The sequence below is a fragment of the Thalassophryne amazonica genome, chromosome 11, assembly GCF_902500255.1.
Source record: "Thalassophryne amazonica chromosome 11, fThaAma1.1, whole genome shotgun sequence".
Lineage (NCBI taxonomy): Eukaryota > Metazoa > Chordata > Actinopteri > Batrachoidiformes > Batrachoididae > Thalassophryne > Thalassophryne amazonica.
The window spans coordinates 28,798,067-28,811,303 of NC_047113.1; the positions used below are offsets into that span (position 1 = coordinate 28,798,067).

General features: G+C 43.8%; 1 protein-coding gene across 2 annotated transcripts in view; it reads left to right on the top strand.

Moving 5' to 3' along the window:
* LOC117519806 (dedicator of cytokinesis protein 2-like) overlaps positions 1–13,237 on the top strand; it is a 406,014-nt gene that overhangs the window by 182,013 nt on the left and 210,764 nt on the right. The window lies entirely within an intron of this gene.

The following is a 13,237-nucleotide window of genomic DNA, read 5'->3' on the forward strand; positions in this document are numbered from 1 at the left end:
CCTTATTAGGTATTGATTTCATGCCAGTCTTGAACATGCACTGATTGACATATCTGTGAATTTCAGCAGGATGGCATATGATGTTTACATAATTCTCTGGATGTATGAATATTTGCTGAATGAGCTATGACAGATTCATACAAGTCCACTGTACTAAAAAGATACGAGAAATTTATGAAAATGTTCTTGAATTAGGTCAAATCTGAATGTACAGTACAAAAAACAATCTTGATCTGACCTGTAAAAGGTTATACTAATGTGTAGCACATGGCCTCGATTCGTCCTAATTAAATAAATACATTAATGCTGTCTCAACAAAAACTTGAGTTTTGAACTGCAGACAGAGACAGTGTCTTCAGTCCCAGTTGAGAAATTCCTGTGCCATCTGCCATCTGGAGATAAGATGGAGACATCCCCATGGGCCTAAACTGTGCTTCACAGCAAAACAGAATTGTAACTCACAGTTCTTCAAAGGAGCCCTTGCCTGGTTTAATGGTTGAATTTTCGGTCACTATGAATTACATGACATTATAATGGCTTCACATCAGAGTTTGAGCTCCTTCAGGCCAGAAGAACCCACTTTTATGGCCTCACACCAAGCCCAGACCCTCTCAAGACTGCAAGACGATATCCCTTCCACGATAAAAGTGGCCATAAACTCTGAATCTTGACAGTCAGCTTTTATCTTTAGGTCTAAGGGCCCTGTTCCACTGGCGTTTAGGAGGATTTGCGGATGGAATGCGCACAAAAGTGGCCCACATCTGCCAAACAACCGCAATAACCATGTAACATTCCTGCATGAGTCGGCCGCCATCCGAACACGTCCGTGATCATCCGCAGAGGCACGCATGTCCGCAGCCAGGATTTTTGAGCGGCTCAAAAATCCTGCTGCGGATGAGATCCGCATCACTGCCTGAACACATACTGAAGACATACGCAGGACATACACAACCAACACGCCGCATATCCCCTGTCATCCGCTGATATCCGCAACCGACGGGTTGGCGCGGCGGACCGGGACAGTGTGCAAAACAGATATGACGCGTGCCCAGCACGGCCACATCACGGTCGCAAATGGTATGTCACGCATGCAGACAGAGTGGGCACAGATGGAGCGAGTGCATCACGGCCGCTGTGCCCCTCATGGGGGCGCCTCCGCGGTCGCCTTCGCTTCTGTTCCTTGTTATATCTGCTTTTCTTCCTCATGTATTCGCTGATCCATCCCGGGACATTTGTCATTTCCGCCCACCTTTGTTGCGGACGCTCAGCTTTTGTCTCCTCATTTCATGCGCAAATCCTCCTAAACGCCAGTGGGACAGGGCCCTAAGCAAAGGAAAAGACCTTTTTGTTTAAAATAAAAAAATGCATCAGTATTATTTTATTCATATATAAAAACTTCTAATGTTGTTTGTATTGATTAATCTAACAAAATGCTTTGCATATAATCATTCCATTTTATTCATATGTGTTCCTTGTAACTGATGTGTGTTTAAGTGTGATCTTTCTGCATTATCCATATGTTGATGGTGAAGTATTCTGTTTATCCAAAGAATGTGTTTAAGTGACATTAATAATCGGTATCCATTCGAGTGTCTTAGAACAATATGTATGCCAAATAGTTAATGTGTTTAAATAGTTGAATCATTTGGGTCTGCCCTGTGAAGACATGAAGTTTTCTGTGAGGTTACACACCCTAAATGGGGGGAATTTAATGACGTCAGTCGCCTTTTAACGTTAGAACAGAGTTCTGCTCACTCTCTTTTTCTTGTCTCTTGCCTTTTTCCTATCTCTCTCTTGGGGTGCTCTGCAACTCTTCCTTGCTTTAAAACGCTTAATTATTTTGGGTCAACCAGGCCCCATGCTAAGCTAACCTAGCTGAAGCTACCACGTGGCATTCATTCTTTGTTTTATTATTGTCTCAATTTTTGAGAATTTTAACCTGACGCTTTAAGGTGCATCAAGTCTTTCGAAGTTTTAAGAGAACTTCTGATCTGAACTTTTCAAAATAATAATGAATTTACAGTAAAGCGACTTTCCTTTTCTTTCGGCCAGTTTTCCAACGCTCTTAAAGTTTTATCTTTTTTCTAAATTCACAAAGACTTTTAATCTGGCTCCAGTAAATTTTTAAAAGCTACCAGAAACCATTTTCAACAAACGCCTTCCACCTCTGGGGTCCAGCAAGCTGACTACCTGACTGCAAGTAGCCATCCTGTCGGTAAAGCCAGCTGACACCAGCCTTTAGGATCACCCGAGGAGACCACTGAATTAACCCCTGACCCAAGTGAGCATGCTACAAAGAGCCTACATCAACGATGGATGGACGGATCTTCTAAAACACCTTTTCAACGGACCAGCTAAGTGACCCAGTTAAAGGTTCCAGAAAAAAAGGTTTGCTGTCAATGGATACAAAGTGGCTTCTCCTTATTATTTTTTCTTTTTAAACATATTCATATGTTTGTTTAATAATTTTCTTAAAATTAATTAGCTTCAAATTTCATCACTAAATTCTAATCAGATTTATTTACTTAAAGTCTTTAAGCTTTATCTCTCTTTCTTTCACGTCTCATGAGTTAGTAAGAATTGTGTCCATAAATGAACTTAATTGATCACTGTCCACAAAAACGCCAATAAACTGTTCATTTCTTGTATACTTGTAAATAAATTGTAATAGGTGGTGCCCCGAGTAAATTAAATATTAAATAATAATTATTAAACCCTAACATTGTTAATTATTTTGGTGACCCATTACATGAGGTCCAGGCCAATCTCATTCAATTTGGGAATTTAACAATACCTAATTACATTTGATTTTGGTGCTCCCGTGTGAGCTGATCAAGAATTGACCAATTTGTTATATCTTTATGGTGCTTCCGTGTGAGACGTAATATTCGCTACATCTTTATGGTCCCCCGTTGCGAGGCATTTAAATTTCACTACAAATGAAAACTAATTTTGCTTATGTATATATTCACATCTGAGCATTATTATTATGTGACTAATTTTGCCAAGATTTACAGTCAGCTGTAGTCCCAGGTGCACTATAACTGGTTTAGCCGATATTCAAACTGCGTCAAATAAGCCTGGTCACACCAAATAATGAAGGATGAATAATGAACCACGCAGCATGTTTTTTTTTTACTACAAGAGGGTTTACATGTGCGTTCCTGCCGCTACACGGCACTGCGTGGCTCATACCTGGCTTGGCGTGGCTGATATGAACCATTGCAGGCTCTAATGACTGTTCAGTCATGGCTCACTAGAGGCTGCTACATGGCACATGTGGGGTACAGAGAGGCACATAGAGGTGCCGTAGTAGTGAATATGTGATAGATGAAAACGTGGGTCATTCTTGGAATAATCACTACACACCCATGCATGGCTTATTATTCATGGATTATTATTCGGGGGGGCCAAGGCTTAACTATAACTCAAACTGGACAAACTAATCAATCAATCAGTTTCAATCAGTTTTATTTATATAGCGCCAAATCACAACAAACAGTTGCCCCAAGGCGCTTTATATTGTAAGGCAAGGCCATACAATAATTACGTAAAAACCCCAACGGTCAAAATGAGCCCCTGTGAGCAAGCACTTGGCGACAGTGGGAAGGAAAAACTCCTTTTTAACAGGAAGAAACCTCCAGCAGAACCAGGCTCAGGGAGGGGCAGTCTTCTGCTGGGACTGGTTGGGGCTGAGGGAGAGAACCAGGAAAAAGACATGCTGTGGAGGGGAGCAGAGATCACTCACTAATGAATGATCTCACTGCGGTATTGTATCACTTCCTGTTCCGGAGCACAGCGGTGTTTTTCTGTATCTGTTAGCTGTTTAATCTGCGCAGTTAGATTGATCTAGTTATCTAGATTACGATTTGTTTCCCAGTGTAATCTTTACGTGCCTTAACTAAAGCTCTCCTTCTGCTGAATCACCTCTAAATTATTTACACATTATTCACTTTGCGTGTTTTTAGGAATCCGCTAGCTTAGCGTAGCTCCTAGCTCTTAGCCGATTTAGCATGGCGGCTTCTCCTGTCTCTCCCGCACTTTTCTGCTCTGGGTGTGAAATGTTTAGTTATTCCTCGGCCTCCTTTAGCAGTAATGGTACTTGTAATAAGTGTAGCTTATTCGTAGCTTTGGAGGCCAGGCTGGGCGAATTGGAGACTCGGCTCCGCACCGTGGAAAATTCTACAGCTAGCCAGGCCCCTGTAGTCGGTGCGGACCAAGGTAGCTTAGCCGCCGTTAGTTCCCCCCTGGCAGATCCCAAGCAGCCGGGAAAGCAGGCCGACTGGGTGACTGTGAGGAGGAAGCGTAGCCCTAAACAGAAGCCCCGTGTACACCGCCAACCCGTTCACATCTCTAACCGTTTTTCCCCACTCGACGACACACCCGCCGAGGATCAAACTCTGGTTATTGGCGACTCTGTTTTGAGAAATGTGAAGTTAGCGACACCAGCAACCATAGTCAATTGTCTTCCGGGGGCCAGAGCAGGCGACATTGAAGGAAATTTGAAACTGCTGGCTAAGGCTAAGCGTAAATTTGGTAAGATTGTAATTCACGTCGGCAGTAATGACACCCGGTTACGCCAATCGGAGGTCACTAAAATTAACATTAAATCGGTGTGTAACTTTGCAAAAACAATGTCGGACTCTGTAGTTTTCTCTGGGCCCCTCCCCAATCGGACCGGGAGTGACATGTTTAGCCGCATGTTCTCCTTGAATTGCTGGCTGTCTGAGTGGTGTCCAAAAAATGAGGTGGGCTTCATAGATAATTGGCAAAGCTTCTGGGGAAAACCTGGTCTTGTTAGGAGAGACGGCATCCATCCCACTTGGATGGAGCAGCTCTCATTTCTAGAAATCTGGCCAATTTTCTTAAATCTTCCAAACCGTGACTATCCAGGGTTGGGACCAAGAAGCAGAGTTGTAGTCTTACACACCTCTCTGCAGCTTCTCTCCCCCTGCCATCCCCTCATTACCCCATCCCCGTAGAGACGGTGCCTGCTCCCAGACTACCAATAACCAGCAAAAATCTTTTTAAGCATAAAAATTCAAAAAGAAAAAATAATATAGCACCTTCAACTGCACCACAGACTAAAACAGTTAAATGTGGTCTATTAAACATTAGGTCTCTCTCTTCTAAGTCCCTGTTGGTAAATGATATAATAATTGATCAACATATTGATTTATTCTGCCTAACAGAAACCTGGTTACAGCAGGATGAATATGTTAGTTTAAATGAGTCGACACCCCCGAGTCACACTAACTGTCAGAATGCTCGTAGCACGGACCGGGGCGGAGGATTAGCAGCAATCTTCCATTCCAGCTTATTAATTAATCAAAAACCCAGACAGAGCTTTAATTCATTTGAAAGCTTGTCTCTTAGTCTTGTCCATCCAAATTGGAAGTCCCAAAAACCAGTTTTATTTGTTATTATCTATCGTCCACCTGGTCGTTACTGTGAGTTTCTCTGTGATTTTTCAGACCTTTTGTCTGACTTAGTGCTTAGCTCAGATAAGATAATTATAGTGGCCGATTTTAACATCCACACAGATGCTGAGAATGACAGCCTCAACACTGCATTTAATCTATTATTAGACTCTATTGGCTTTGCTCAAAAAGTAAATGAGTCCACCCACCACTTTAATCATATCTTAGATCTTGTTCTGACTTATGGTATGGAAATAGAAGACTTAACAGTATTCCCTGAAAACTCCCTTCTGTCTGATCATTTCTTAATAACATTTACATTTACTCTGATGGACTACCCAGCAGTGGGGAATAAGTTTCATTACACTAGAAGTCTTTCAGAAAGCGCTGTAACTAGGTTTAAGGATATGATTCCTTCTTTATGTTCTCTAATGCCATATACCAACACAGTGCAGAGTAGCTACCTAAACTCTGTAAGGGAGATAGAGTATCTCGTCAATAGTTTTACATCCTCATTGAAGACAACTTTGGATGCTGTAGCTCCTCTGAAAAAGAGAGCTTTAAATCAGAAGTGTCTGACTCCGTGGTATAACTCACAAACTCGTAGCTTAAAGCAGATAACCCGTAAGTTGGAGAGGAAATGGCGTCTCACTAATTTAGAAGATCTTCACTTAGCCTGGAAAAAGAGTCTGTTGCTCTATAAAAAAGCCCTCCGTAAAGCTAGGACATCTTTCTACTCATCACTAATTGAAGAAAATAAGAACAACCCCAGGTTTCTTTTCAGCACTGTAGCCAGGCTGACAAAGAGTCAGAGCTCTATTGAGCTGAGTATTCCATTAACTTTAACTAGTAATGACTTCATGACTTTCTTTGCTAACAAAATTTTAACTATTAGAGAAAACATTACTCATAACCATCCCAAAGACGTATCGTTATCTTTGGCTGCTTTCAGTGATGCCGGTATTTGGTTAGACTCTTTCTCTCCGATTGTTCTGTCTGAGTTATTTTCATTAGTTACTTCATCCAAACCATCAACATGTTTATTAGACCCCATTCCTACCAGGCTGCTCAAGGAAGCCCTACCATTATTTAATGCTTCGATCTTAAATATGATCAATCTATCTCTGTTAGTTGGCTATGTACCACAGGCTTTTAAGGTGGCAGTAATTAAACCATTACTTAAAAAGCCATCACTTGACCCAGCTATCTTAGCTAATTATAGGCCAATCTCCAACCTTCCTTTTCTCTCAAAAATTCTTGAAAGGGTAGTTGTAAAACAGCTAACTGATCATCTGCAGAGGAATGGTCTATTTGAAGAGTTTCAGTCAGGTTTTAGAATTCATCATAGTACAGAAACAGCATTAGTGAAGGTTACAAATGATCTTCTTATGGCCTCGGACAGTGGACTCATCTCTGTGCTTGTTCTGTTAGACCTCAGTGCTGCTTTTGATACTGTTGACCATAAAATTTGATTACAGAGATTAGAGCATGCCATAGGTATTAAAGGCACTGCGCTGCGGTGGTTTGAATCATATTTGTCTAATAGATTACAATTTGTTCATGTAAATGGGGAATCTTCTTCACAGACTAAAGTTAATTATGGAGTTCCACAAGGTTCTGTGCTAGGACCAATTTTATTCACTTTATACATGCTTCCCTTAGGCAGTATTATTAGACGGTATTGCTTAAATTTTCATTGTTACGCAGATGATACCCAGCTTTATCTATCCATGAAGCCAGAGGACACACCAATTAGCTAAACTGCAGGATTGTCTTACAGACATAAAGACATGGATGACCTCTAATTTCCTGCTTTTAAACTCAGATAAAACTGAAGTTATTGTACTTGGCCCCACAAATCTTAGAAACATGGTGTCTAACCAGATCCTTACTCTGGATGGCATTACCCTGACCTCTAGTAATACTGTGAGAAATCTTGGAGTCATTTTTGATCAGGATATGTCATTCAAAGCGCATATTAAACAAATATGTAGGACTGCTTTTTTGCATTTACGCAATATCTCTAAAATCAGAAAGGTCTTGTCTCAGAGTGATGCTGAAAAACTAATTCATGCATTTATTTCCTCTAGGCTGGACTATTGTAATTCATTAATATCAGGTTGTCCTAAAAGTTCCCTAAAAAGCCTTCAGTTAATTCAAAATGCTGCAGCTAGAGTACTGACGGGGACTAGAAGGAGAGAGCATATCTCACCCATATTGGCCTCTCTTCATTGGCTTCCTGTTAATTCTAGAATAGAATTTAAAATTCTTCTTCTTACTTATAAGGTTTTGAATAATCAGGTCCCATCTTATCTTAGGGACCTCATAGTACCATATCACCCCAATAGAGTGCTTCGCTCTCAGACTGCAGGCTTACTTGTAGTTCCTAGGGTTTGTAAGAGTAGAATGGGAGGCAGAGCCTTCAGCTTTCAGGCTCCTCTCCTGTGGAACCAGCTCCCAATTCAGATCAGGGAGACAGACACCCTCTCTACTTTTAAGATTAGGCTTAAAACTTTCCTTTTTGCTAAAGCTTATAGTTAGGGCTGGATCAGGTGACCCTGAACCATCCCTTAGTTATGCTGCTATAGACATAGACTGCTGGGGGGTTCCCATGATGCACTGTTTCTTTCTCTTTTTGCTCTGTATTTTGGGGATGGAATTTTACAGGGTGATTCTATAATTTATTCCTCAGAATTGAGTGAGTCCATATTTTTTTCCTCTGCTTGGTCTAAAAAGTAACCGTTACTGACTGCCACAATCTTTTTTTCTTGATTTCTTATAGTGTTTCTTAAAGCCAGAACATTGCCATTTGAAATGACTTTAGTTTTGTGTCATGTCTGTGATGTGCTTTTTTTCTACAAAATTAAACAACAGAATGAACATCCTCCGAGGCCGGTGATTCCATAATTTTTGCCAGGGGTTGTACTCTGCTGAACCACAATCGGACAGCAATTATACGACTTGTAAGTGCATTCTTATTGTTCTTACTGCAGTCTGGCAGCTGTCCAGGTACTTGTACTGCGTTCGGAGGCTCATGCGCCCAGCATGTGCATGAATCAGTCAGGACGGGTCGGACAGTCTGGGTGTTCAGACGGCTGTCCGCCACAATTCTTATTCCCTCCCGGATTTGGCACTGTTTGTTCTTGGCTTGTGCTCATTCGTACTCAGTGTGATGGGGGTTAAAGACTGTCACCTCTCCACTTATTTTATTATTTTTTCGTAAATTGGTGCACTTTATATTCAGCTTTTAATGATGTCGGATTGTCAGAGATGTCATCTTCATTGTTTTTGGCACCTCTGCATTAGCGGCTGCTTTTATCTGACACAAAACAATCAATCAGCATTTACTCACAAATTGCAAGGCAAGAACAACTAAAAGGAAAATACAAAGGAAGCACACTGATCTGCAATTCCAAAGACACTTCCCTTAATTTTAGCATTGTGGGCTTACTGTGAGCTGAGTGCCACTGATTGAAGATTATCTTTTAAAGACTGAAGTAAATAGCTTTAAGCTGTTTTGTCTTCAGCCATCCACACATGCAATGAAGCAGGGCTTAGCCAATTAGAGTTTAATTGATTATGTTTCACTCTTTTTGATGCATGTTACTCTGCTGAAACAAAATCCAGCTAATGCCATTGATGTCACTATACACGCAGACCATCAGCATCCAAATGAGGCATTTTAATTGCTCTTACAAATTGTTGGCAGCCTGCTGGTTTTTTTTCCCCCAATTCTATTTATTAGTATAGTGTTAATGAAACATGAGCTCAGAGGAGAGGAGTAATGTGTGGATGACCATAACTTTGATGGGATTAATTTGTGTGGGTTGAGGGGGAAAAATGCAAAAAGATGCTTCCGGAAGACTGTGTATTTGTCATGAGACAGTGTGATTGGTGAAGCTGTACTGAGGTACACACAATATTAATTGTCCACTTTGTTCATGTGTCAGATACTCATAATACAATAGTAGGTGGACCATGGTATTCTGTACAGCCATTGACTGGATGAGTTGGTCAAGATGACAGGATCCCTTCAGTGGAATATTGATTTCATTTGCTGTGTCACTGACATTATTGATTTTATCGTAGGTGATAATTGTGACAGACAGCAATATATTATGTTATACATTAGCTCCCTACGTGTACAGAAATCTCAAGTATAATGCCATGTATCCATGACAGAGGTCAAGTTGATTTGAGCTTTTGTTATTTTTGTGTTTTGTATATCACTCTGACCACAATGTGTATACGTTTTTCATCCTTGTGTACAATGTTGATGGATTAAACAAAAAAGGCAAGTTATTTAATCAAATTGAATGTTTGGTGATAGAATTCCAACTTTGTTCATGCCAAGTTGTGCTAATAGATTCCACACTATGCACAATCCCACACTGTACTGGGATTGGAGGTGGATATATATGTATATATATATATATATATATATATATATATATATATATATATATATATATATATATATATATATATATATATATATACACGAGGTCTGTTAGAAGAGTATCGGACCTTTTTATTTTTTTCAAAAACCATATGGATTTGAATCACGTGTGATTGCATCAGCCAAGCTTGAACCTTCGTGCGCATGCGTGAGTTTTTTCACGCCTGTCGGTTGCGTGAGGCTTTGAGTGAGCAGTGGTCCACCCCTCTCGTCGTTAAGGAAATGGCGGAATGATTTGGAGCTTTGCTGCATCAATTTTTTCCTGAAACTGTGAGAGACCTCCAGGTGGACACCATTCGGAAAATTAATATGGCTTTCAAGAACGATTTTATGGGGATTACACAGATTAAGGAGTGCTCCAGCCGGTTTAAAGACCGCCTACAGTATCTGAGAGCGCGGTGTGCTCCGAGCGCCGATCGACAGGCTCAAACCCCGCTGAAACAACCAGATCATTTCCAACGTGAAGGCTTTGTTGATCCGGGACGTCGTCTGACTTTCACAAAAAGGCAGAAGGCATGGACATCAGCACTTTTTCGGCACATTCCACTGTTACAGGAGTTTTTTTCATGGAAAAAGAAGCGGATGAATGCGCCACGGAGCCGCTCGTGGCGCGGGACAAAACCACCTCTGTGTTGGTCTCTCAGGACGGCTTTCAGGTGGCTTCCGGTTGCTTTTCAGTCGTGTGAATATCCGAGAAATTGTGCATGAGCTGGACATGCCCCAACATGTCCTGTGAGACTTCATCACGGCGTTGCTTTGTGCCATTCGGCTCCACCGCAACGCGCGGAATTCCTCCACACATCTGTTTCAATGTGCCGAAAAAGTGCTGATGTCCACGTCTTCCGCAATTCCTGTGCTAGTCAGACGACATACCGGATCAAGACAGCGTCCAGTTTAGAAATGAACGGCACATTCCACTGTTACTGTTGTGTGGGCCGCTGAAGAGGAGGTACTGCTGGCCCACCACCACCAGATGGCGCCCTGCTTGGAGGGCGGGCTTCAAGCACGAGAGGGCGCCGGAACCAGTGGAGTGACAGCTGTCACATCATCACCACCAGCTGTCACTCATCTACGTCAACCACCATAAAAGCCGGACTGCAACTCCACCTCCCCGCCGAGAAATCATCTACCATACAGGTAACTTCTCTGCTGAATCTAAAGACCCTGTGTAATAGTCTGATCTCATTTGCAGTCGTTTTCCTGTGACGGTGTCCTTATCTGCGGTATTGGCGTTGGTGTGGACTGCGACGGCTTCGCCTCACACCCCAAACCAGATAAGTGGTTTCACAGGAGCTGTACGAGTGTGTGATTGGAGGTGGAGGTGCTCCCTCCTAACTGAACACAGACTGTGGGATTACTGAGTGTGCGTACTCACACTCATCAAACTGTTTCTGTTCTCTGCCAGCAGTACCAGGTCTGACTGCTGAAGACAGTGGCCACCTGGGGCGCAGGGCTTGGCTGCTCAGGTGTTCTTCAGATCCGTTGGTGGTGGAAGCTGTGTGGGTTCTGGCTCTTCTGTCACCAGACGTCTTCTATCTTCGAGCCTGCCACACGCCACCTTGTGTATGATTGACATTCCGCACTATTGTTATTGTCTGTACTTCGTTGTGTGCTTCACAAGATTAAATTGTTACTTTTTGGCTTATCCATTGTCCGTTCATTAACGCCCCCTGTTGTGGGTCCGTGTCACGACACCTTCCCAACAGGATTTCTCGGCCAGCGTCATGGATCCCGAGGGGCGTCAACCAGCGCTTGAACAGCCAATGGAAGAGCGAGGTGCACAGACGCCAGCAGGAGGCGTGTTAGGTGAGCTGCAGCACATCTTAACCGCCTTTACTGCTCGGTTGGACTTAGTTACCGAGCAGAGCATTATTCTCAATCGAAGGATGGAGGCTCTCACCGCCCAGGTGGAAGAGCATGCTCAGGGCGCTGCTGCAGCACCTCCTCCTGCTGACCGAATGCCAGAGACAGACATTCCACTGGTCGTTCAACGAACCCCCCCACCTTCCCCTGAAGCATACATAAGCCCTCCGGAGCCGTACGGAGGCTGTGTGGAGACGTGCGCGGACTTCTTGATGCAGTGCTCGCTCGTCTTTTCACAGCGTCCCGTCATGTACGCATCAGACGCTAGCCAGGTGGCTTACGTTATAAATCTGCTTCGAGGAGAGGCACGCACCTGGGCTACGGCGCTCTGGGAGCAGAATTCACGGCTCCTAACGATTTACACTGAGTTTGTGAGGGAGTTCCGACAGGTGTTCGACCACCCTCATAGAGGCGAGACCGCTTCAAACGTGCTGCTGTTGATATGACAGGGGTGTCGGAGCGCAGCGAAGTATGCAGTCGACTTCTGCATTGCGGCAGCGCGAGCCGGCTGGAATGCTGTTGCGCTTCGCGGCGCCTTTGTAAACGGACTGTCTCTGGTCCTTAAGGAGCACCTGGTGGCGAAGGACGAGCCATGGGATTTAGACGGGCTTATCGACCTGGTTATACAGTTAGACAACCGATTAACAGAACACCGACGGGAGCGAGACGAAGGACGTGGTCAGGCACAAGCCGTCCCTCTTCCTCCCGGGTCCGAAAGGGAGCCTACTTACCCACGCTCCACAGCCAGGGCTCTCCACGTGACGACAGCTCCCCCTGCTGACGTTGCTATGGAAACGAGCAGGGCCAAAAAACGATCAGATCAGAGACAAAGGAGGCTGATCCGTGGAGAGTGTTTTCTCTGCAGCTCAACCGAGCACATACAGAGAGAGTGCCCCAAACGGTCAAAACAGCAGCACTCGTCCTTAGAGACTGGGCTAAGGGTGGGTCACAATACCCATGCGGGGAAACCCCGAAAATCTGCACGTATCCCAGTCACGATCCTGAGTGGGGATCTAACCCTTCACACCCCAGCACTGGTGGACACGGGGTCGGAGGGGAATCTGCTGGACAGCAGATGGGCAAAGGAGGTTGGGCTCCCTCTAATGGCCTTACCGTCACCATTGTCGGTGCGGGCACTAGATGGCACCCTTCTTCCACTAATCACACACCAGACACAGCCCGTGACTTTGGTTGTTTCTGGGAATCACAGGGAGGAGATTGTGTTTTATGTAACACTTTCTACCTCCCGAGTGATTTTGGGTTTTCCATGGGTGTTGAAACACAATCCCCGGATTGATTGACCGTATGGGGTTGTGGTTCCGTGGAGCGAAACCTGCCACCGGGAGTGTTTAGGATCCTCGGTTCCACCCGGTGTGACAGCTAAGGAGGAGGTTTTAGTCCCCCCCCCAATCTGGCGGCGGTGCCAGCCGAGTACCATGTCCTTGCTGACGTCTTCAGCAAGGATCTGGCACTCACGCTGCCCCCATACCATCCG